The following is a 23623-nucleotide window of genomic DNA, read 5'->3' as shown; positions in this document are numbered from 1 at the left end:
AAATCCAAGGTCTAAATAAAACAATATATTTAAAATAACAACATTTTTTTAAAAATAGAACATATATACTGACATTGCACCAAATAGAAAATTAGCAGACACAATTTAAATGTGTTTTTCACAGCGCCATTCGAAGATGCTTTCCGAAAATTAGATTGGAGAAACAAAGGCGCAAAAAGAAATTGAGTTAACGTTAACTACCACAGATTCGCGAATGACATGTTCAAAAAAAGTCAAGAGACAAACACGGAGGAAATTGCAAGTAGAACTTGAGAAAAACAGCTGCCAAGTGGGGCTCAACAACAATACGACCAAAACCAAAGTAGCATCCGACAATTTGCCTCCACGACGGAAGAATATTCGTGCAATGACTCAAGTGGAAAATTCCGCAGGCGGTCACTGAAGGTGGAGTGGCACCAACGTGATGAAATAAAGAGAAAAACACGAGAATGAGTGCTTTTAGAAAACTGAAATTCGCAATGAAATGCAACATATCAGTATACCTGAATAAGAATGATTTAATCAGCACATACTATCGGCTGCGATATAAGGATCAGACACCTGGAAAAGTAAAACAGATACAAAAGTTGAAGAGTGCAAGGCGGAAAGAAGAGGTGCACGATCGAAATGAGACCGAGAAACAGAATGAGGAACAAATGAATTCGATGATATATGCAAGGTAAAGACATCATATTGACCGTTAAGAAAAGTAAGCAAAATATTTCCAAATTAACATATGCATTTGCTTCTCAACACGAGTTTGCTGAAAAAACTAATCAACTGGAATACTTGCCCACGTGACGACCTCGTTCAATTGGCTTTGTCGTGAGGTGGGGGGGGCTTACAGCAAAACAAAAAGACTACGATACCGACAAGATCGAACCCAAAACAAATATATTTTGAATAATATTGGTCGCGAAAGCCCACGGATAAAACGAAAAGTGGGCTTGTGCGGGGCACGTCGCAACAAGGGATAATGGCCGACTATTCAGACTGACGACCGAGTGGCAACCAAAGCAGAAAAAGTACCAGCGAGGGCGTCCACCGTGGAGGTGAAGCGATGGAATCAGCTTGAGTGCAGGTGGCGGACGGATGGATGGATGGTTGCGACGCAAGAAAGTATGAGGCATTCATCCAGCAGTGGATATATCGTGGCTGATTATGATGACAGTGATGAATGCTCCCAGCAGCAGCTCTGCTTCAGAACAGAAAATGTCTGAAGGCCCCCTGGACAAACAATGTTCTCACATATACAGGGTGGCCCAAACATCAGGACACAGAGGATTATTTCATGTATTTTAACACCGGCGCGATGTAGGTAATTATTTATTTATTTTTCCCATTATCAATATCTCTATTTCTTCTTCTGCCTGTGAGGGTCACCTCAATTCCGTCGTTTACAAAACTCTACCCAAAATCCTGGAGACTAAACATAATAATTTGACAAACATCTAAATGGTACATCTGTAATCATAAAAAAAAAGTCCTCATTTCATTTAAAAAGAAAATTAATGCCTGCATTATTATTCATGGAAGTCAATTTGAACAGTTAAATAACCCTGAAGGTAAAATGAAAGCACGAGTGAATATTATTCAGAAACTTGCAGGAACAACCTGGTGGAAGCGACGCCAGCAGGTTGAAGTCATCGACGCAGGCCCCTCTCGTTCACCCCACTACGGAGCGCCGTGCCCCGGTGTGGGGTGCGAGCCCTCGCACGAACCTCGTCGACGCCGAAATAAACAACGCGCTTCGTATCATCGGCGGTTCCCTAAAGCCTACTCCGCTCCCGTGGCTTCCTGTGCTGGCGAAGATCGCTCCGGCCAACGTGCGACGCGATGATGCGACGGACACGGGAGTACAACAACAAGATAATGAAGAACTTCACTCTGCCGCTCCGTCAACATCTAAAGGGACCCCCACGCTGCCCAAGGCTAAAATCCTGGAAACCGTTCTGGATACGCGCCTCAGCTCTCGCAGCAGAACTTGAAGACACGGCCACTCGGTGCTCTGAATCGTGGGCGGCTATGGACGTGGCAAACAAAAACTAATTCACGATGCGACGGTGGAATTACCGGGATTCTCTTTTCCACGACGACTATGGACCACGCTGAACCGCGCTCGAACACGACACGGCAGATGCGCGTACACGTTCCATAAATGGAAGATCAAAGAATCGCCCGACTGCTACTGTGGAGAAGACCGAACCATCCAAGCACGTCGCCGATGAATGCTCCATCCATGCACATCCTGGCGGTATCGCTGAAATCCACAATGCGTCAACCACATCATTGGACTCGATGAGGAACCTTTGCATTCAATTAGAACGATCATTAAGAAAAAAAAACTGTTGCTTTTCACAATGCCATACGAAAGAAGAAGAATTTGATTTGTTGAAATTAATATAATAACCCTTTGTGTCCTGACTACTGGGTCACCCTGTCGATATCTTGCTCACTTCAGAGCAGCAGAAGAGAAGAGAGTTAGCTAATGATGACAGTGGAAACGGTTTCTTTCTCAGCCAGTGCTGCTATACCACACTGCCAACATAGGTTTTTGAAGTTTGAGATTAAACACCTAAGCCTTTTTTTCTTCCTTCGCTGCAAAAAACTCTCCCCGTTATTCCACGACCTGTCAAGGCTTTATCCATCTTCATTATTAAACTGGACTCTTCTCTGCATCTTTCAAATAAATAAGTGGATATTTTCAAGACAATAAACCAGGCATTAACCGTGTTAAGCATAGAGTAAACTGCAACAGCCTCATTGATCAATGCTAAATTGTGGGAAGACAAGATTGGTCGTCCTTTTCTAACACACATGGACAATTCCATTATTGATTGAAGGCCACTAATAGGGGTGAGACACAGTGACGCAAGTGTGCCTAGAGACACACGTGTGCCTAGTCTACACGACTTATGAGAATCATGTTGCCATGATTAGCCGCTGCTACATACACTGTATGCAGAAAGTTATTTACCGCACCACAAGAGGTTTACGACAGCACACCATCAGTGAGACCAGCGAGGCCGAGAGCGCTCATCCTCGACGCTGCCTGCACGCATTGCGAACAGGACGAGGCTACGGCGGGCGAGAGGGGAACACCAATTGAATGAAAAATCGGTGAGGATGGATGCCGAGGGCGGCTTGACACGTGGGGATTGACGGAGCAATGGGAACTCAAAACACAGATCTCTTCCAACTCGCACTCAATCACAGTCCTTTCTCAATAGTGTGCTCCTTACGGAACACCTACACCCCACCTCTCTTCTATGTCTCTCTTGCTATCGCCTCCTATCCTTTCCCCTCCTTTTGTATTGGCATGCCGCAAATTCTTGTTTCGAGAGAGACGGAGAGAGACATTTCTCTATTACTACCAACAGCAATGACAGTAATGATAACATAACGGTAACAATTCACGGCGGGCAAACGTGATGTCAGTTAGCGCGGACTTGATGAATTGGGGATCAGCAGAGGTTTTTCAGTCTAGGCGCTACCTTTCGAAGTTCGTGCGAGCCGTTGATTAACGGTGCACGCCGATAATAGCCGGCAGTTCGTGCACAGCTAGCAGGCTGTCTTGAAAACACTCTCACTTGGTTTTCTGCCAGGTGTATTGGTCTGTTGCTCGGGACGTGGAACCAAATACACAAGCATCCGATGAGCAACTTAAAATTTCCAATTCACCTTTTAAATTAATTACCCAACACCACCAACCCCGACGAAAGCGCGCAGGACGACCGCTTATCGAATCGGAGGGACCGCCGCGGCCGCATGCTTTTTTACGTGCCCAGCCGATTCCACACGGGAGGCAAAATGTGTTAACAAGCACTCACTTAATAGCGTACAGACCGAGGGCTACATTTCCGCTATTTTTTAGCGAGGCACCAGGCGCGGGATTAACACAGTAATCTTTGCCCCCGCCCGCCCGCCCCCTGCGACTATAACGAGCGCGTATGGATACCTCTCATAATTTTCCTGCCATAAGCACGGCTTTAAGTGACGAGCAGGCGCACGGGGTGGCTACGCACGTCATAACCGAAACCCGATACGCGGCGAGAGACGCCTCGCCAACGTTGACATCCCCCCCCCCAGCCCTCCAGCGCCCGCCTGGCTGTAACCTTGCCGGGCAGCAAATACCGGCAGGGCCACCAACCATTGGAAAGTGCCCGGCAACTGCCGCTGCTCCACAACACCACCGGGGGAATGCAGTGCTCCCCTCGGCACCTGACGGAGTTGTTGTGGTTGTGTGTGTGTGTGCCTCCGACATTGCTCAGGATAACAATCATCGTCATCGTGATTGTGATCGTCTGCGACACAACACCGCGGCAGCGTCCTATTAATGTTTTGTGTAATTATTTTTGATTGCGCAGGTAATAACAGTGAAAGGGGAAAAAAATATTTAAGTAATGCTCGCCTATTCTTAGTCCTTAATAGTACTGCACAGCCCCCAATGTACAAATTACAACAACAACTTGCATTGTGCTCTTAACGTATAAACCGTCTCAGAGCTGCACCAATTTGTATTGTTCTATCCATCCCTCCACTGCCCTACTGTTTAAATCCAAGCACTGTAATATACATATTGACCTGATCTGAAATACACTGCATTCAATCTTGATTTGAAGCTTTCGTGACTGCAGGAATTCATACTCTTTGGCTCTTTCGGTAAAGTTACGCAGGTATGAAATAAAATAAATCACGACGTTTCGGGCGCAACACAAGCATCCATCATCAGATCATCAGATGATGATCATCAGATGATGATCATTAGATCATCAGATGATGATCATCAGATGATGATCATTAGATCATCAGATGATGATCATCAGATGATGATCATTAGATCATCAGATGATGATCAGATGATGATCATTAGATGATGATCAGATGATGATCATTAGATCATCAGATGATGATCAGATGATGATCAAATGATGATCAGATGATGATCAGATGATGATCATTAGATCATCAGATGATGATGATCGTGTACCGAAAGAATCAAAGAGTATACACTGCATTTTCCAAAGATGAACCAAACATCACACAGCTGTCGACTGTAATGCACAGGTTGGTTGAATCAATGCTGGCCTCGCTCAGTGGCGCATTGCCACATAAATTAATATATAGTCATTGACCAAAGGGTGCCTGTAAAGGCATTTGTTGGAATTTGCTTGGATACTACAGAGCGCCGAGCAATTTACTAATGTAGAAGGTCAGAAGCAGATTATTCTCAGAACATAATTACTGAACACATATGTCAAACGAATAAGCCCGATTCAGTTTGTTCAAAATGACAGTTTCGGATGTGGCCAATGTAGTGGCTGCCAGTTTCTATTTAAATTGGCAAAAACTGAACCAGTTGTACGGGACCACATTTGACCACGAGTGCTAAAACAACTTCGCTCTGGTCAGTCATTCCAGCAGCGAGGAGCGACTATGCCAAACCCCCATGCATCATTATCATCATCATCATCATCTCATGTGCTCTGCTCCGCGTAAATTACTAACGGCATACAATACATCGGTCAATTATACAGCCGTTTAGTGCCCAAGGGGAGGACAATTCTGAGAAAGTTCGAAAGAAGATCAAGGTAATAACGTTATGTAAAACTGCATCTAAATAATGCACTTAACATCTAATTTTGGTAACTGTAAGAGTAAGCATCGTCTCACAGCAGGAAAGCTGCAAAATCCAATTTCACCTTTATCCATCATGTAAAAAGAAGTGTCGTTTTCAGCATATTTAGTCAGTGCTAGGTTTTAAAAGCCAACAAATCACATTGCATTCCCATAGCGACGCTCCTTTACATATTCTCAGCCTATCTGGAGATGAATATCACTATTGTTTCACTGGGAAATTGAAAAAGTGCGAAAGAGCGTTATCATGTGATAAATGCTCTGCGGTTTATTTCCCCACCCATCCCCCCCAATGTCATCTGCCAATGTCGCAAGCCACCCTTAGAAGCAGGGTGTACCTTGAGGGAGAATTATAAAACATATAAAAACACACACACAAGTGAGTTGCTGCCACAAAAGCGTAATGGTGAGCGCACCGGACTTACAATCCAGCGGTCGCCGGTTCAACCTCCCGGCATGGCAGCCGAAACAACGGCGCACGTTCCTTAAATCCCCCCCGACCTCTGTCCACCCGGCAGTATATAACTGGGTCAGTCAATCGGCAAGACCGCGTGTGGTGGGGTAAAGTGTGGGACACATCTGGCCAGCGTGGAATCGCAGGTCAAAATACCCTATCGTGAGGCTCTCCAGAGCTCCCACTAGCGGAGGCCCTTTTGGCAGCAGTGGCATGAGCAAGAAATTGCAGGTCCTGAGCCTTTTAAAATAACAACATACAGAAGCGTAATCCCTACACACAGAAGACCACACACTACACTTATGCCTACTGTGTGCACGAGGGAGTTAGGGTGACCACTATAAGGCTAGTCACCTGTTACAGATTATCTCCATTAGTCCTTTTATTTTTTGTACAGATTTGTTTTCATCTTTACTAACCCAAGCCCACCATCCCACTGTTGAAGGGTGTGCCAACCTCATGAAGGGCACAAATTTAAACCGCAACAGTGATAAGCCACTTCATTGGGCTATCATTTGTGGCTAGATCGCTTCTGAAAAAGAGCTGTACAGCTCAGTGAGCCTTACCTGGTAAAATAAAAAAAAATAGTTCAGTGAAATACAATTGTTTAGTTTACATGCCTGCCAACAATCCCAAGTTGGCAGGTATAATCTTAATTTTTATTGGGATTTTTTTTTACTAAAAAAATGCATACAAAGTTAAAATGAAGAAAACGGTTTAATTTTTAAACGAGTGAAAATGCTGTGCATCAAAGCTTCCTAATTAGGCAGCTTGGTTCTAGTTTTCATGTATAACCCTTGAGAGATTTCTTTCTATGCAGTTTCTTTTCATAATCAGACTGAAGATGTCACATCTCATTTGCATCAGACGCAAGCTTGTTACGCATGAGGTAGACGGTACGTAAGCGGAATTCAGACGTGACCTGTTTTTCTATGTGCATTAAATACAAAGGAGATGTTTTGTTGATCTTGTTGTTGTTGTTATCTTTCTGCCAGTGGTAATGCAGTGCTTGAGTTAATGTGCTTTTTGAGGCAATGCAGAAGAAATGTACAGCTGAAGAAAAATAAATACTTAATTGAAATGACCACCGTAAACAAGACACACACCTCATCAAGTTTCACAACGTAATTACATATTGAACCAAAGGAATACCAAATTGAGCTTACGGGACATATCAATCCGAATAAAATATTAGTTTTGGGGATTTTTTTGCCTTCAATGATGAATAGAAAAACATATCTTCTGATTTTGGCAAAAGATCACCGACATTGTGCAAGTGCGAGCAGGCAGCAGTGTGATCTCGAAAGCCTGCCGGAAGCATTCCACCTTGCCAGGGAGGCCAGCCACAAGCCCCAAACAGTGGCATTTGCCAGCCGCCAACATCTGATTTATCTCGCAAGTCGAATCATGGGCAAGCTGCAATGAGGCTTAAGAGAATTGAAGCTTATGGTGAGCACGGAGACGAAATATAAATTATTGCTTTTTATCATAGTCGAGATGGTTCAAAGCCATTTTGTCCCCTTTTATTTATAGCATTATGAATTTATTTGCTTACTTGTCGGTGGAGGTGGCGGGAGTGGAGGTTGCTGGGGGCGGGGGGTCTGTCCTTCTCCCCCATATCTGCCGCCTTTTACGAGCGGTTCCCGGAGTTGAATACGAATCGCCTTCAGTCCGCCGGGACCGCCGGGGAGGTCTCGCAATTGAGCCTTTTGCCGAAGGCATCGTCACGGAAAGGGCTTTCGAAGGCAGCCCTCCTCACTATTCTCTGCGTGAACGCGACTCATCCGTCGGAGCCGCGCCCCAATTTTTTTTCTTTCATGCTTCTGCACGCGCGAGCAAGCGTGCGACGGGGAAATGGGAATGAGCACCATCTGCGCATTTTTCCCCAATGAGGGAGAGAGCCTCCGAGTATGGCCCCAGCACCGCTAGCCGAGACGAAGACAACATCGTCCAATTTGCCCCCAATGAAACGGTGGCTCCGAGGCACGTTTAATTAACGTCGGACAGAACGCATGTGACACGGCTGCCCCAGGACTAACGCGGGTTTAACCGTTTCTCGTACGGCACCGTTTTTATTTCCTCTCCCGCCATCTGTGCTTACATTTTCCCGAGCAACAGAAGGGAAAATGAATACGATTGGACTTAAATGCCTGCTGCATGTGTCTATTATCAAGCGCTCGCAAGCGAATAAGCGTGTCTAATGATGGATGCAGGTTCAAGAACAGTTTGCTGTGGCATATAAAGAAATAAAAAATGAAAACCGGTTGCAGCTGCCAATGTAAGCCATTACAACTATATTTCCGCATGCATTCAGAGAAGGGGAGTCACCGAGGTTAACGAGCAAAACCACATCTCAGCGACGGCTCCATTTGATTTGTCTGACCATCTTTTTTTCCCATTCCCGCACACCCCACGTACCATGGGCTCTGAATCGCCAACCCGCGGCGTCCCTCCGTTCGGAGCACGCTTCCGAAACATTACCTCACAACCCCGCGGTTCAATCTACCGACCCGGCACGGGGTAAAATCCACAGAGCTCGTCAATGCCGCGGCGAGGTGCAATGACGGCGGCGCCAGCTCACCCGAGTGGAAGAGACGTAGGCGCTGGCGCTCTTGATAGCTCGCCGCACGAGAGCCGGGGGGAAGCGATGGGGGCAGCGTGGCCCGTGGCGCTGCTTCAAGGTTGGAGGTTAAGCTTCATGGCGAGCGGCTGGCCCCCCAGCTGCAGATCGCGCTGCTGTGCATTGCCGTAATAAAGATGCCCGGGCGTAAGAGCGGGGAGCGGGTTACGCATCAAGTGATCCTGTGCAAAGGTAGATGGGGACAAAAAAACAACACAAGGGAACAGAGGCTCCTGCATGGGTCTTGGAAATGTCATCCAAAACTTAAACAATACCGATATTAGTGTTTGCCTAGTAATGCACGTATATATTGTCTCTACCAATTTAATTCTTGATGAAAGTGCATGGTATGAAGGAGAAAAAAAAACACTCTAAATACACACAAATGAGCATTATGTACATGTATACATGTTTAAACATAAAATGAGTGATTTTAAATACATTTAATGAGTATTTTATATTCCAATATGATGGGGTGGCAGTGGGGTAGTCGTACGTCCACTGCCCTATGAACCCGGTAGCCCGAGTTCAGTTTCTGGCTACATCTTGCATTACTGGCAATTGCTACTTTGATGAGCCAAGAATGTATGTTTGTGTGTAACGCGCGTGACGTCACTCCACATGCCGCACCCCCCCCATCCCCCCGGTCATTAATATTCATGAGCGGGTGGATTATTAAACTCACGTAGAAGGTGGAGCGGAAATATAAAAAAAGTCGCAAATTCGCTTTAAGTTTTGACGTTTCTTTATTGAAAGTGAATCTAATAAACAAATCTACGCAGCAACAAAGTGGATTTAGTGTCTTTATTTATTTCTTCAGCACTTGAGCCAAAAGATAAGTCTAATTTATGCTTCTACGTTATGGTAAAATAGACATTTCTCGGTGATTTTCCAGATATTGTATCGAATTCCAAATTATTTAAACCCCAGCGACCGAAAGCAGAAGAGAATAAAGTATCAGAGCAGTGAATTTGAACAAATTGAAGGTCAGTTATATACAGTGCTACAGTGAACTGCAGTGAAGTGTTTTAGTACTTCGTTTTGTGCTGGATTCACTGCCATTAATACAGTGCTACAGTGAAATGCAGTGAAGTGTTTGATGACATACTTTCGTGCAAGATTCACTGCCATAAATTTTTTACACAAGATACAATTTTCTTTAATATTACAGCTTCCGTGCTAGGATGGGCAAAATGCTAGTTTACAATAGAACCCAGTATGGCCACAGCCAGGCCTTCACCAATCCCCACTGACCAGCGAGGTGAAGTATGGTCAAACAACCCACACGACCAACTTGGACAGAATTTTACCCGGCATTGATTTTACTATGGGCAGTAAATGTATCAGTCACGGCATGTGGATGGGGTTGTTTGACCATACTTCACCGTGCTGGTCAGGGCCGATTGGTATGTGTGTTGTTTGACCACAAGTTTAATTGTTGCTTCCCAATAAAAACCACATTCACCATCCCCCAATATACGTACTGAAAATGAACTTTCTGCGCGCTGTGTGATTTGTATTTATCAGCCCAAGTGTGAACTAATGGAATTTTAATTGCAACAACAACGCAACAATAAACGGAGAGCAACAGCAACGATACTCGCGTAAGACGCGCACTGCCAACGTCGGCGTGAATAAACGCTTAAACTGCGTGGAATTAAAACAAAAATCCTCCTTATGAATCACGGAATGCAAGAGACATTAACAGGGCAAATGAACACGTTTTGTCTAGACTCCCCAGGGGTGCGGCCCCGGAGGTGTGCAGCATGGGAACGCAAAATCAACAACAAACAAAAGGTCAACAACAACACGTGCTTGGGCTACCCCTCGGTCATGCAAAACAGGCACCGAATCAAAGGCTGCTTCATCCTCTGAAGGGGGATGGGCTCAGCCGATTGTTGTGCTTGCTTGGAACAGCACAACCCCCCTCCGTCGCCACAGGAAGCATTCGGTGGTGTGCAAAGGTCAAGGACCAATTAGCCCCACGCAAAATTAAAAACATAGGATACAATATCGCGCCCGTGCAATCAATCTGTAACAATTTATAGCACGCATTACGTCCTATGGAGTATTTAATTCGGACTGACGACTGCGCAACGAGATGTCAAACAGCGCGCGAGCGTGTGAACATTGCACGTAACGACGTCGTCGGGAACGCGGGGAAGGGAGGACTGAAGTGTGACGTCACGAGACATCACACACGATGATGAGGCATGCACAGCGCAGTATTCCCTCGATATTCACGAACCTGCGAGCCGCAATTTTGGCTCCCCGCGAACCGCATGCGGAACTACATACCACTGCATGGGGAGCGTAAAGTGATGAGAGATAAAGTGATGCGAGACATTGATGAGATTAAGTGATATGTCATTTTCATGTATTCAATAAAACGTTTTCCTAGGCCAATATCATAATCTGCGAAATTTGCTATTCACAAGCATTCATAATATAGGTTTTTGGGCCAGATCGCGTTATTTATAAATGTGTCGTAACCCTCCACCACCCGACACGGCCAAACAGTAAAAAATGTGTCACGTTTTTCAAAGGACAAAATTATTCACTTCTTTAGCCCACCGGTGTGCTGAAGAGAGAATCAACAGCATTTTGAAATTTGAGTAGTACGACGTTTCGCTGATAATTACAATCAGCTTCATCGGGCAAGAATGGTGAAGCTCTCCTGTTGCTTCCGGTCTTAAATAGAGCAGCATCAGGGTGACTTCATTCTTGCCCGATGAAGCTGATTGTAATTATCAGCGAAACGTCGTGCTACTCAAATTTCAAAATGCTGTTGATTCTCTCTTCAGCACACCGGTGGGCTAAAGAAGTGAATTATTTTGTCCTTTGAAAAACGTGACACATTTTTTACTGTTTGGCCGTGTCGGGTGGTGGAGGGTTACGACACATTTATAAATAACGCGATCTGACCCAAAAACCTATATTATGAATAATATTGGTCGCGAAAGCCTCCGTGTTAAAATCACAAACATGTCCAAAACGTATTCCTCACCGCGAATAACGAGAGAATGCATCAACGGCAAGGCGGATCCTCGTGGTGCTGCTTTCCTCTTCATGTTTCTTGCAACCCTTTGATCAATGTGGCCGGATTTCTGCAGGGTAAGACCCTGATAGCAACTGAAGTTGTTGTTGCCTATTGGATCGTCTTCACAAGAGTAACCGTGTCTCCCGCCCCCCCCCCCCCCCAACGGTTTAGGCAGATGGACAGAGCTAATACCTCAACAGTTTCCATCTCCGTTGGAAACATTAAAAAAATGTATTCCACAGGGTACATTAAAGTAAAAACTGAGTTGGACAGCGAATGAATTGAACACAGCTTAGCTGTATTACACTATGATTACTTTAAATTGAATCGATGGTTGAAATTACTTATAGCAATTTGCAATCCGTCTGCGAAACTGCTGTGATAAATGATGTATTGATGACAAGAATCAGGATGATGATGATGACAGCAATGAAGTACTGTAACGGTGAAGTTTTAATCTTTGTACGAATCTCACTCTGCACAACTACTTGACCGTTCTGATCAATATCTCATCTGAAAAGCTCTCGGACGGATGTTTTGAGCAATATCCTAGCATGTTCTGACACTTCTGAATTGCTTTTGATAAAAAAAAAACTAATTTGGAAAACATGTCAAAAATCAGCACGTCCCAAAGGTGTTATTCTTCATCTTAAAGTTAGTAAATAAAGGCACTCTTGAGCACTGAGAAAAGTAAACGGGCTTCGGCAGCACACTTGGTCGCTGGACGGGACGACGATTGGCGTTCGAGACCAAGGACGGTGGCAGCTAAGCGAGGACTTGTGCCCAAGAGGACGTCCGCTGCGGAGATGGAGCGATGAAATCAGCTCGAGCGCAGGTGCTAGGTCCATTGTTGCACCACAGGACCGTAATAAGAGATGCCGACAGTTTGAAGGGGCCTTCATCTAGCAGTGGATTGATCATTGCCGAGTATAGTGATGACGACGACGATGACATTGAATTCTCTGTCAGACAAACCTTCATCTTGCTGGACGGTGACGTTCGTGTTCACAAGCACCCTCAACTTGGCCACAGCTTGGCTTCACTCACTTATGCATTTGGAATACATTTATCAGATGTCTGTGAACCTTCACAGAATGAACGCATGAATTTAGCCCCACAAATGTATGTATGTGTGTATAACTTCTTTCGCACCGTACGTAGCCAACAGAGCGAATCGGAGGTGCGGTGGAAGCACAAACTAAACACAAAAAGCAGCTCTATAGAAATCCGTTTTCAATCTAAATTTAAAGGCGCACAGCTCTGGTGGTTTCACTTCGCAGTAGACCGCTGAAGGCTCAAGAATCAAAGAACAATAGTTATACACGAGACAACAAAAATACAGAAACAAAAAATACCACACGAGGTTGTAGGACGGTCAATGAACGACAGGCCAATTTGACCGAATCGATGCAATTCACGACGGGGTAAGTGATGCGGGGATTATAATTATTTATACACGAGATGCCGACACCGTGCACGCACAACAGGTTTCAACCTTCACGAGTCCACTTGCGGAGTTATAGACGAGCTTTGCCCATACTTTCAAGAGCACTGCGACCTCACATTTGTCAGCCAAAGCCGCGAGTGGATCGCGAGCAAACTACCGCACACCGCCCAATAATTTGCCGTCTCTGTCCGTTTCTCCTTCTCACGCTCAATCACGCTCAATCTCTCTCTCTCTCTCTCTTCTTAAAGTCACCTTCACTCACTAGTTTCCACCCCTCACTCAAAACTCACTTGTTCTCTAGCTCACCCCACGACCCCCCTTAATCTCCCCCTCAACCACCACCGTTATACTCTTCCCTCTTCATAGTCTCATTATATGGCTCTCGCTCACTCATTCGCCATTCATTCAATCCATTCATCATCATCATAATCTACCGTCATCAATTTCGCTTTCACCGAATTCACGCGCCACAGATTGCTTCCTCTCATCTATTTCATCCACCTCATCGCCGCCATTACATTCATATGTTGCAGCGTTGTTAATTCCTTTTGTAAAGCGCCTGATTAAGGCGCCATATACATTCCCTTAAGATAAGAAGATAAGATCACGTTAATTCGCTGGGCACCGGGCACCGCTGGTCACGTGTGCACCAGGATCCCAACGAGCCCTTTGTGCCACTGAAGCACTGACGAGAGACAGTTCGAGAAGAACAGCTCATCTCTGCGAATCAGAAATGCCGCCAACTAAAGATCGATGCAGCTGGGTGAGCTATGGCTGGGAGACTTGACCCCATGTGTAGGTCGCAAATACAAAATCCCAATCATCGGTTCGTCCCGCGGACCAACCCACTGACAGGAGTCGTCGTGCTCAGGATAACCTTGCCCCTGCCACACGGATGGTGACCTTTCGTGGGGGTACGAATGAGCACCATCCCACAAGTGAAAGATATTGACCCTCACTTTGCTGTTGGTTTTAACCGAATGCAAACACTGTCATACAACAACATCAAGCTATTGGCATTAAAGGCTTTGGGTCAATGCATCAAGTTTTTTCCCCTAATTGGGAAATTTCTTTCACGAGGATCGACACAGTCCAAAACTCGCTCACTCATTGCGCTGCATCATAAAACGGTATCCATGCAATTACATTAAGACGGAATCCTTTTGTCTCCCGCCTTGCCAAAGTGCCGAGTGTCAGTTGTTGGCAACGCTTCCAGATGCGAAAAAATCCTAGGTGCATACCCCGCAAGACGTCGCTGAACGATGTACCAATGAGACCGACGGGAGGAAATGACGGCAATTATTTCACGTTACAACTCAATGTCGTTGACATTTTAGTGAAAAGGCCGCACACTTTGAAATCGGAGGCCAATTTATCGAATGCGCGAAAAAAACTTGCATTCAAACGAACACGCGCACCAAACGTCAAACTCCGGCAATATCAACAGTGTTCACTGGCCGGCAATGCGCGCGTTTAGTTTTTGTCGTTACAGCATGCATGTGCATGCAGAGCATGTGCGTGCGTGCGCACGAGTAGAGGAAGGAGGGCACGGATCGATAGGAGCGTACGTCAGCGGCCGTGCTCGCGTGCACGCCGGCTCCGCCGAGGACCGCGTGCTGTGCGTTTTTGCTCTAATTGCCTCGTACTCACGGCGCTCAGAGGAACTCCAGTGCGCCAGTATTTCCGCCGCGGGTTAAGAAGAAAATCCCGCTGAGCGTCCTGAGCAGCTGCGTTCATTCGTGGCGCTGAAAGAGAAAGGAAGAAAGGATGGGGGGGGGGGGCGGTGAAGGTTACACAGGCAGCGAGAGATAAGGAGATGGGTTTTCAAAGAGCCGTTCCTGCGCGAACGGAGCTGCTCGCTCACAAAACGGACTTCTGCGGTCGTCAAAAAAAAATACTCAACTCCCCCCCCCCCCCCCCTTGTGTTGTTGCTGACCTCACTTCGACAAGGTTCGGAGTCTGCAAGTGCGGTCGATCTGTCCCACTGCTGGAGCCCTACGAACACAGCGCCCAACAACACGACGTGTGGCAAGAAATCACGGCGAAGTGCTTTTTCCCCGGGCTGAAAGGCTGCAGGGCAGAAAGAGTGGGTTTATATATATAAGCTCAGGTAGCCAGCATGTGCACTGGTGACTTCACACGGCTAAATATAAGAGGCGGTCGACGCGGGTGCCACTTCTCGCTGCCCCGGATTCCCACGGCACACGGATGGCGCTAAACGGTCTGTGCGCTCGCACGCAGCGCAGGCAACCTGACGATGCTGCTAAACGGCTCGAAACAAATCCCTTGCTCGGTGGACATGGCTGCAAATGCATTCCGGCGGGTTGGTGTGCATTCACGAACGGCCGTACTCACGCACGGGCACAAGTCAGTGGTAGATGTGCCACGGTGGCGAGATGTTAACGACCTCGCCTGGTATGCAGGAGGTCTGGAGTTCAAACTCGACCCTGACACCTAGTTTGCATGTTCTCCCCATGGTTACGTGGATTTTTTCTCCAGGTCCTTTGGTTTTTCCATCGACATTTAGAACCATGCGTTTAAGAGTATTTGGCTGCTATAAATTACAACATAAGCCACTTCGTTCAGCTATCATTTGTGGCCAAGTCGCTTCTGATAAAAAGCAAATAGCTCAGTGGGCTTTACCTGGTAAGATAAACAATTGTTACGTTTTATTTGCATATTTTTAAGTGATTTGTTTACCTTTCCTGTACTTTGCACTCCTGTGATGTTCTGAATTGTTTGTTGTTGTAAGTTTCTGATCCCGTGACCCTATCAGACATCTGTGAAAGAGCTTTATAGCTCATCGGATTCCTCCAGTATAAATACATATTCAGATTCTGTGCAGGAAGATGCACACAAGACGTGCGAATCACTCAGAACATTGCCACCCATGTAAGTAAAGAAAATCCATAATTATGATGTCTAGCATCCCCCAAATCGGGGGGGGCGGAGTCTTATGCCTTTGCAAAATATAACTTGGAAAAAATTGTGGGTTCTAAACTTAGCACGCATACCTCTAGTTTTGTATATTTCCAAACAAAACCACATAATCTACGCCTTAATTTATGATTTCATTGTTTCCCAATTGATAACAATCAAGCAATCAGCGTCTGGTAACGAGATAAAGAATTCGATTCTAAATCTCGCACGGCAGCGCAAGCCGTGGTCAGAATGGGTCCCGCAAAAGTGAGGTTTCACGGCACTCTCCGTAAAAAAAACATAATTCAACTGGCCTCTTTCAACTCTCCGCAGCGCAACTCACACGCTCGTCTCTACACCCCAAAGCAGGGCCGTCATCACAGCCGGCCGTCGTTTCCCCGCGGCAGCCACCGCCATCTGGAACGTGGCCATCATCATCATCATCCTACTGGTGCTGCTGCACATTCATAGCTGCAATGGATTTCGGTCGCCGAACGAATACATTACGAGGTCGCAAGCATTACACACAAAGTGCATGCCACAAACGAACCACAATACCTTGCTGATATCGTCAAGGAGTATAAACCAGCAAGCGAATTCCGGTAATCCTCGCAGCAGCAGCAGCAGCAGCAGCGACTTTTGGCTAGCCATCGAACAAAGGTGGTCACCGCATTGCACGCTTTTAGATGCGCTTCTGCGGCCGTCTGGAACGCTCTTCCTTCCGATATTAGGAAGTCACTGGAGCTATGCACGTTTACATCTCGACTGAAAACTTGTTTATTTAGAACTGCTGTTTGTGTTTAGTTTGTTATCCTTCACCCGCACCTCAGATTAGCATGGTTGGCTAAGTTCAAAATATAGACATAAAAAGCAGCAGCATTCAATCCACTGTGACTTCTAAGAAACACTTAAAGGGCTCACCTCCTGCCTGAGCTTGGGTCCTCGCTTTAGAGGTACGGTCGATTATGTCCGTGAAACATTGTGCGTGCTACAAATTGCATTCTTCATGTTTTTTACCCTCTACATAGCAAGAGGGTGCACTATTCCAACCGGCTCCGCGAAGAGAATGTTAGTCACATGACAGTCACGTCGATATTTTGTTAGTTTTGCTCAGAACTGGACTGTGGCCATATCAAATGCGAAACGAGATGTCACACAATGATTTCTGTACAGCCACTGGTCACCAGGTTGAGGACCATCAACTTGCTACACTTGAGAATATGGCTTTTAATCATGGGGCAGCTGGCCAGGCACAAATCTAAGGATGCCAATAAATTGACTTTATGTAAAAAAAAAATCAATTAACGTATACTGCATTATGAATGAGGCTGTAGTAATTTTTTTCATAAATTGGGAAGCATTAAAATTATAAAATCGTTCAAGTTGCTTGGTGCGGCGAAAAAGTTAATTAGTTGGTACGAGATGCATTGCTTATTATAAAAGTGAGGAATATGAATTACACAGATATATTTGAAATGAGCAAATACCTGCCATTTGCAAGGTCTCTCAGCCTTTAATTACATGTTATCGCATAAATAGCAATTAAAAACTCTGAGAAAAAGGTATTGACGCATAGTTGCAGTATATTCTCGAAAAAATTCCTCTAAATTAAATCATCTCACAACATTTCAAATTTACCTTAGTGAACACATTTAACGCTATATCATAATAATTGATCTGCGAAGGTGTTAAACATTAACATCTAAATTAAACATTTTGTTTTCGTTTTAATGCAAATCCTTGCCAACACATGCCATTACAATTGGATGATGTTGGGAAATGTCTTACCAACTAAAACATCGGTGCTTTTTTTATAAAAAAAATCTTCACGTTCGAAACAAAGTCGGAGATTGAATTCGAATGACTGCACTGGGAGGAGAGACCTTCGTGTTAAAATAGAGGTAGGAAATATTTCATCGTTATTCATTACAAGACACTTACAAATGTATTCAATATGAACATTCCAATTTATTAGCAAATGGATAGCAGCAAGTACACGGATATTATACACTGGTCTGCGCAGTAAATATACTTTTAATTGAGTGGAAAAGCAAGCGTTCGTTGCACAGATGACGCATTGGAATACAGTACCTCTATATGCCATACAATTAATTAATTATCCCCAGGAGTTTCAATTCTAAGCATTTATGTTAACCTTCACTTGCGCTTTTTAATAGCAGCGCCTTCCTAGTAAGATGATTACATCGTCCTCCTTCACAGGTAGCGTAGCGCCACGCATTTGCATAAAACCCATTACAGCCGACATCTGAATTTCAGCGGGGATCACTCCTAGATAAGAGGCAATAAACACAATGCGCAGGAGGCCAGATGGTGTGATTGCTGTGGACGCAATCTCCGCGTCTGTACACAGGCACAACATGAGTTGTGCACACTTGTGCACGATCAACAAAGCCGTGCAGAGACATCCATCAACATTACAGGGGAGAACGCCGGGGACGCACGAGTCATCACCATTAGCAAGGCCCATCTTTACGGTCGACGTGTACGACGCTGCCGCCACCGCTGCCGCCACCGCTGCCGCCACCGCTGCTGCCACCGCTGCCACCTCAAGGGCTCTCTCTCTCTCTCTCAGGGCCAGGTAGCATTGCTGGTGCAGCGCTCGGACTCGCCGGTTGTCGGTAAAAACGAGCATTGCTTTGGACGGCACACGTTTAACCCTTCGCCATTCCGACGACGTACGTGTACGTACTCGTACGTCGTCGGTTTTTTTCTTCCGATTCCATTCAGATGACGTGTGACGACGCATGTCATCGGAAGAGAATCAGAAAAAAAAAAATTACTTTATGGGTACCGAGGCTCCCACAAGGCCATGCAGGAGGGCGCGTGGCACAGTTTGGCTCCAGATATCGAAGAGTGCGGTCGTTTCGCTACAGTTATCTGCGGGGCGGACAAGGTCTTTAACAATAACAGCGCTATGCCTCTAAATAAAATTTACGCCGAGCCGCTTGCTTGTTCCGAGATTCAGTGGTGAACGGGACACTTGCAGGCATCTCAGAACGGGAGAGGAGTTAACCTGTGGTCATCCTGTTGAAAGAATGCCCCCCCCCCGCCGCCGGCCATGGGAACGAGGAATTTCCACCGCGAGCTTGGTCGGGGGCCACCAATTGAGATAGGGTGCCACACTTGCGCGCATTTTAGCATGGGAGACAATTTGACCTTATGTATAAAAGTCTGCCTAAGAATGTTTCTGCAACGTAAATATTTCATAGCGAGAACCGAGGGTGACTTTGCGTGCAGGGAAAGCATGCCCGGTTCAGCGTGGTTTATTTGCGTTCAGTCCCAACTTCAATCAATTTGCCACTCACGCCCCGCCCCCTTTGGCAAAGGTCTATTTGTGAAAAGCAACTCGTAGAGGAGGATGCGAAGAGTCGCGTGACCATCAGACCCAGGCGGCTGGGATCTGACCCTGCTCATGAATAGGGATGACCCCCCCCCAACCCCGCCTGATTGGACTTGACCTATCCAATTCAGAAGCACAGCGCTGTGCCCGTCTGTAGCCCATGATGCATGGTGGTATTAAGGTGATTGATAACATGTCTCGCGTGTCATAAAAAATGCTGAATGTATTTACAAACGAAAAACCTGAATAATGGCCCGACTCAAGGCAACAAAGCAACATTGATCAGCACTGCCATCATGTTAGATTGCACAAATATTGTTGATTTTCTCGTGAAAAAAAACAAACTATGTTTTCAAAGTGGGAACATAGCAAGGTCACTTTCCTGTCATTTCGCTCTAACACTGATTAATACTGGGCAGGAAATGAAATGGAAAAAAAATGCTTCAAGAATGCAACAGCTTCCATGGAATAGGCAGACACGGTGCAGGGCTGGGAGCAGCACTTCTACAGACCAGGTGCATTCTGGTGACAAACCTCCAAAAGCTCCGTCACCGGCGACGCGTGACCATTGTTACCTTACGCCACTGATCTATCGAATGTAGGTTGTGGCGTCATTAAATTTGATAAGAATCAGGTATTAGACGACCAACAACAACACCACCACGCATATTCCGAGCGGTGGGCCCCTGAGACAGTAGGAGACATTACAGCAATGCGGCATCACGGAAATATGGCCTATTTTAAGCTCGACTTAAGCAGAGTCATAGCCCCCTAGCAAGCCAAATGCTTGCCTCACTGTATTCCCAATAGCCGAGGCACGGCAGGACCAAGCCGTTTTGCCGCGGACGGTACGCCAGGCACGCTCGCAAAACACAGGCAACGGACAAAACAATCGCGGCGCAGTGCATGGAGACGCGATGCCGTGAGCCCCAAGCCCAGGTGGAGCCCATCGAGCGGTAGGCGGGTGGGGGGCAAATATCGCACGCTTGTGCCCCCACCTCTTTCTGCGAGACGAGGAGCGCTGGAATAAAAAAAAAAGACAAGCGGCCGGCGTTCGATAAGGCGGCGGAGGATGCATATCAAGGCACCAGGGCAGCAGTGTGGCGGCACTATCCTGGCCAGCGCCGTGGCCGCTCAATTTCCACCCTCACCGGGACAATTCCACCGCGATCAGAAGACGTCTCTGGTCCAGCTCAGAGAGTGGGACTCACCAGTCCACGATATGTACCTGCTCCGATATAGATCATCTCTGGGCCTACAGGACTCAAGTGTCGTGTATTGTTGCCACTTCATGTTCAGGCATCTTTCAGAGAGCCCTTGTTTAATTTTTAGGAGCAATTCCAATGTTTTCGTTAATGAAATAATCACCTTTCGAAACCCAATGGAATAATATTTCATGGCATTTACGAGAAATATATATACTGTTTCTTCTTGAGAATATTGTTAAATATCGACATCAGTTACAATGCCATCGTCATTTTATGGAGTGTGCCTTCAACACGCAATATCTCTAAAGAGCATTGTTACGTGACCCAAATCTGCCAAACAGGCTCCTGTCGCACGTCATGTGATAGCAGTGCTTAGCCGTTATCACTGCACATTTCGGAAGAATATCCCTTACATTGAATACCGAAATAAAGATGCAAGTGTACTCGTAAAAGCAGCAAAGATAATAAATAAGCCTTCAAAAGGAAACGTAAACACAACCCACCCCATCCTCCCCCCCCCCCCTAATAACCCCTATGATACGGAAAGCAATGTTATGGTTTATGACTGGTAAGCTGCTTTGGAGATTAAAGTTGGAAAATGTCAGACTGACACTTATGGACCGTGCACCAACATGCCCTGGCTGCCACTCCCCCTTGGTAACAACCACTGCTTCCACCAACACGAGCACCCCCCTCCCATGTTGCCTACGCACTTCACCAGCCTCCCCCCCCCACAGCGACTCGGCCAACCACTCCCTCCACTCCCCCCCCGTTATATTTAGCTTCTCATTATTGAACGGGCCACTTCAGGTGACAACCCACTGATACACAGCCGCTGAAGGATTCTGCAGAGGATATCTCCGCGCGCGCGTGAACTACCTAACGCGCCCCTCTGCATTTCCCCCTCCCCCAAACCACCACAACCGAGACGCGAGGATAACGCCAAAAATACCCAGCAAGTGCCGTAAGACGAGAAGTTGACATAATACGTGCCCTGCGATGGGGTCACCTGGAAATGAAGGGGTACAACACCAACACTGCGCTGGGAATGAATGCCATGCTCTCCCCGCAGTGGGCAATGCCAGAAAAGTCACTGGGGGGCCATGGCAGTGTGTCTTTATTCTCAATGGACAACCCTCACCACTGTTCAAAAAGCGCAGAGCAATTGGTCAATGACACCGTGTACTTGAGTGTGGTGCTGGCCGTACCACCCTCTTGCGTGCCGTGCCAGCCTTTATAGGTGCTCGCCAACACTACTTTCCAACAGTGTGTAATGGCTATACAGGGAAGCTGTCGTTGTGTGCGAGCGCGTATGTAGGGTGGTAGCGTAGTGGTTAACGTAGTGCACTACGAACCCAGAAACCTGGGTTCAATCCTCAGCCATCGCTAATATCAGTGGCAAATGCTATACGAAACGGTCCTGGAGCACCTCCAGGTCGACTCGACCTTCAAAACATACCTGGTGCAGTGTTTAACCAGGACTTGGGAGACAAAGGTGGTCAGGTGTGGTGCTGGCACACTACACACTAGCACCAGGCAAGCCTTAATATGTGCTCACTAACAGAATTTTCCCCAACAGCCTAGTAGAATACACGCAGGGAAGGGGGGGGGGGGTCTTTAACTTCTATAAGTATGTTATGGTTTTGGTTCTTGAAGCAAGTTTCGATTTTTGACACCTAAGGGTGATTTAACTTTTGACCAAGTAGATAAATTAAATTGATTAGCAGCGTTAAATATTAATGATCGTAATGTGAACTCGATAACTGAAATTGCCTTACCACAATGTTAATGGAATAACTAATCAGCTGAAAGACTTGCAGTCTATTATACGGCTTTACGCAAGGAAACTTCTTCACTGGGGGGGTTGGGAGATGGATGCTACCACGGTGGAATGGTTAGCACACCGAATTTACAAACCAGAGGTCGTTGGGTCTATTCAATCTCGTGGCCCGACAGTTGAAGCAATAGCGCAAATTTCTTAAATACCTCACACCTCTGTACGTCCAGTATAAATTGGACTACACCACACTTAGTTGATAAGCAAGTCAAGGTGGCAAAGTGTTAACTGCCTTGCCTGGTATGCAGGTCGTGGATTCGAACCCAACCCTGAGGCCTGTATATTTGGAGTTTGCATGTTCTCCCCATGGTGGCGTGGATTTTTCTCTGGGTCCTCCAGTTTTTCCCTCCGTAATTATAATCAACACCAACACGCCTTTAGAGTATTTGGCTGCTATAAATGTGCACGTGATAAGCCACTTCGTTCAGCTATCGTTTGTGTCCAGGTCCCTTCTGAAAAAGGTCTCTATAGCTCAGTGGGCCTTACATGGTAAAATAAAATTGGTTTAGTTTTAGACGACTCTCACATCTTCCAAGACGTCTGGCCAGTGTGGAGAAGTAGGCCAAATACCCTTGAGAGGCTCTCTTGAACTCCCTCGACTGGAGGCCCCTTTTTCTAGCTGTGGCATGAGCACAAAATTTGGTCGTGCAAATGATTTTTTCACAATGAAAACAATGGCTCTCCCAACTCACACAAAGGCAATGGGTTTTTAAAGTTCAGAAAAAGGACTGCTACGTGTGCTACATTTCTCAACAATCTTAGCACCTCCAGCATTGATCAAAATGAACTCATAAAATATAATCCTAAGCAATTTAGGCTTGAAATTCAATGTCGCTTAGCTATCAAAGGGAATTACGTTACGCGATTTATATGTTCAACACTATCCACCACCCAGGCCCATATCCACACGAGTCAAATTTCTACATTGGATGTGCAGATATGAAGCAGGGAATATGCAGATAACGACTATTAATAAAACTTTACTGCCTCGGTTATGACCTCATCACCAAGAAGGCGGATTCATAAAACTGTTGCCATAGCAGTGGTGCACGCATGAATCGCTTCTGTGATTGTGCCTCATGACTAAAAATTTCAAGCAG

At 46.1% G+C, this 23623-nt stretch overlaps 1 protein-coding gene across 3 annotated transcripts in view; it reads right to left on the bottom strand.

Annotated features, from left to right (window-relative positions):
• LOC144734199 (kelch-like protein 9) overlaps positions 1 to 23623 on the bottom strand; it is a 113989-nt gene that overhangs the window by 72443 nt on the left and 17923 nt on the right. For 2 of the 3 annotated variants that reach the window (XM_078616285.1, XM_078616286.1), the window contains 2 exons: positions 14849 to 14943; positions 8673 to 8893 (listed from right to left, as the gene is read on the bottom strand). The gene's annotated coding sequence lies outside the window, so the exon portion shown is untranslated. The remainder of the gene's footprint in view (positions 1 to 8672; positions 8894 to 14848; positions 14944 to 23623) is intronic. The other variant, XM_078616287.1, reaches the window with a different exon arrangement.

This window comes from Lampetra planeri, chromosome 50, assembly GCF_965212315.1.
Source record: "Lampetra planeri chromosome 50, kcLamPlan1.2.h2, whole genome shotgun sequence".
Taxonomy (NCBI): Eukaryota; Metazoa; Chordata; class Hyperoartia; order Petromyzontiformes; family Petromyzontidae; genus Lampetra; species Lampetra planeri.
The sequence above is the reverse complement of the archived record's forward strand: the minus strand, read 5'-3'. Positions and strand labels throughout refer to the sequence as shown.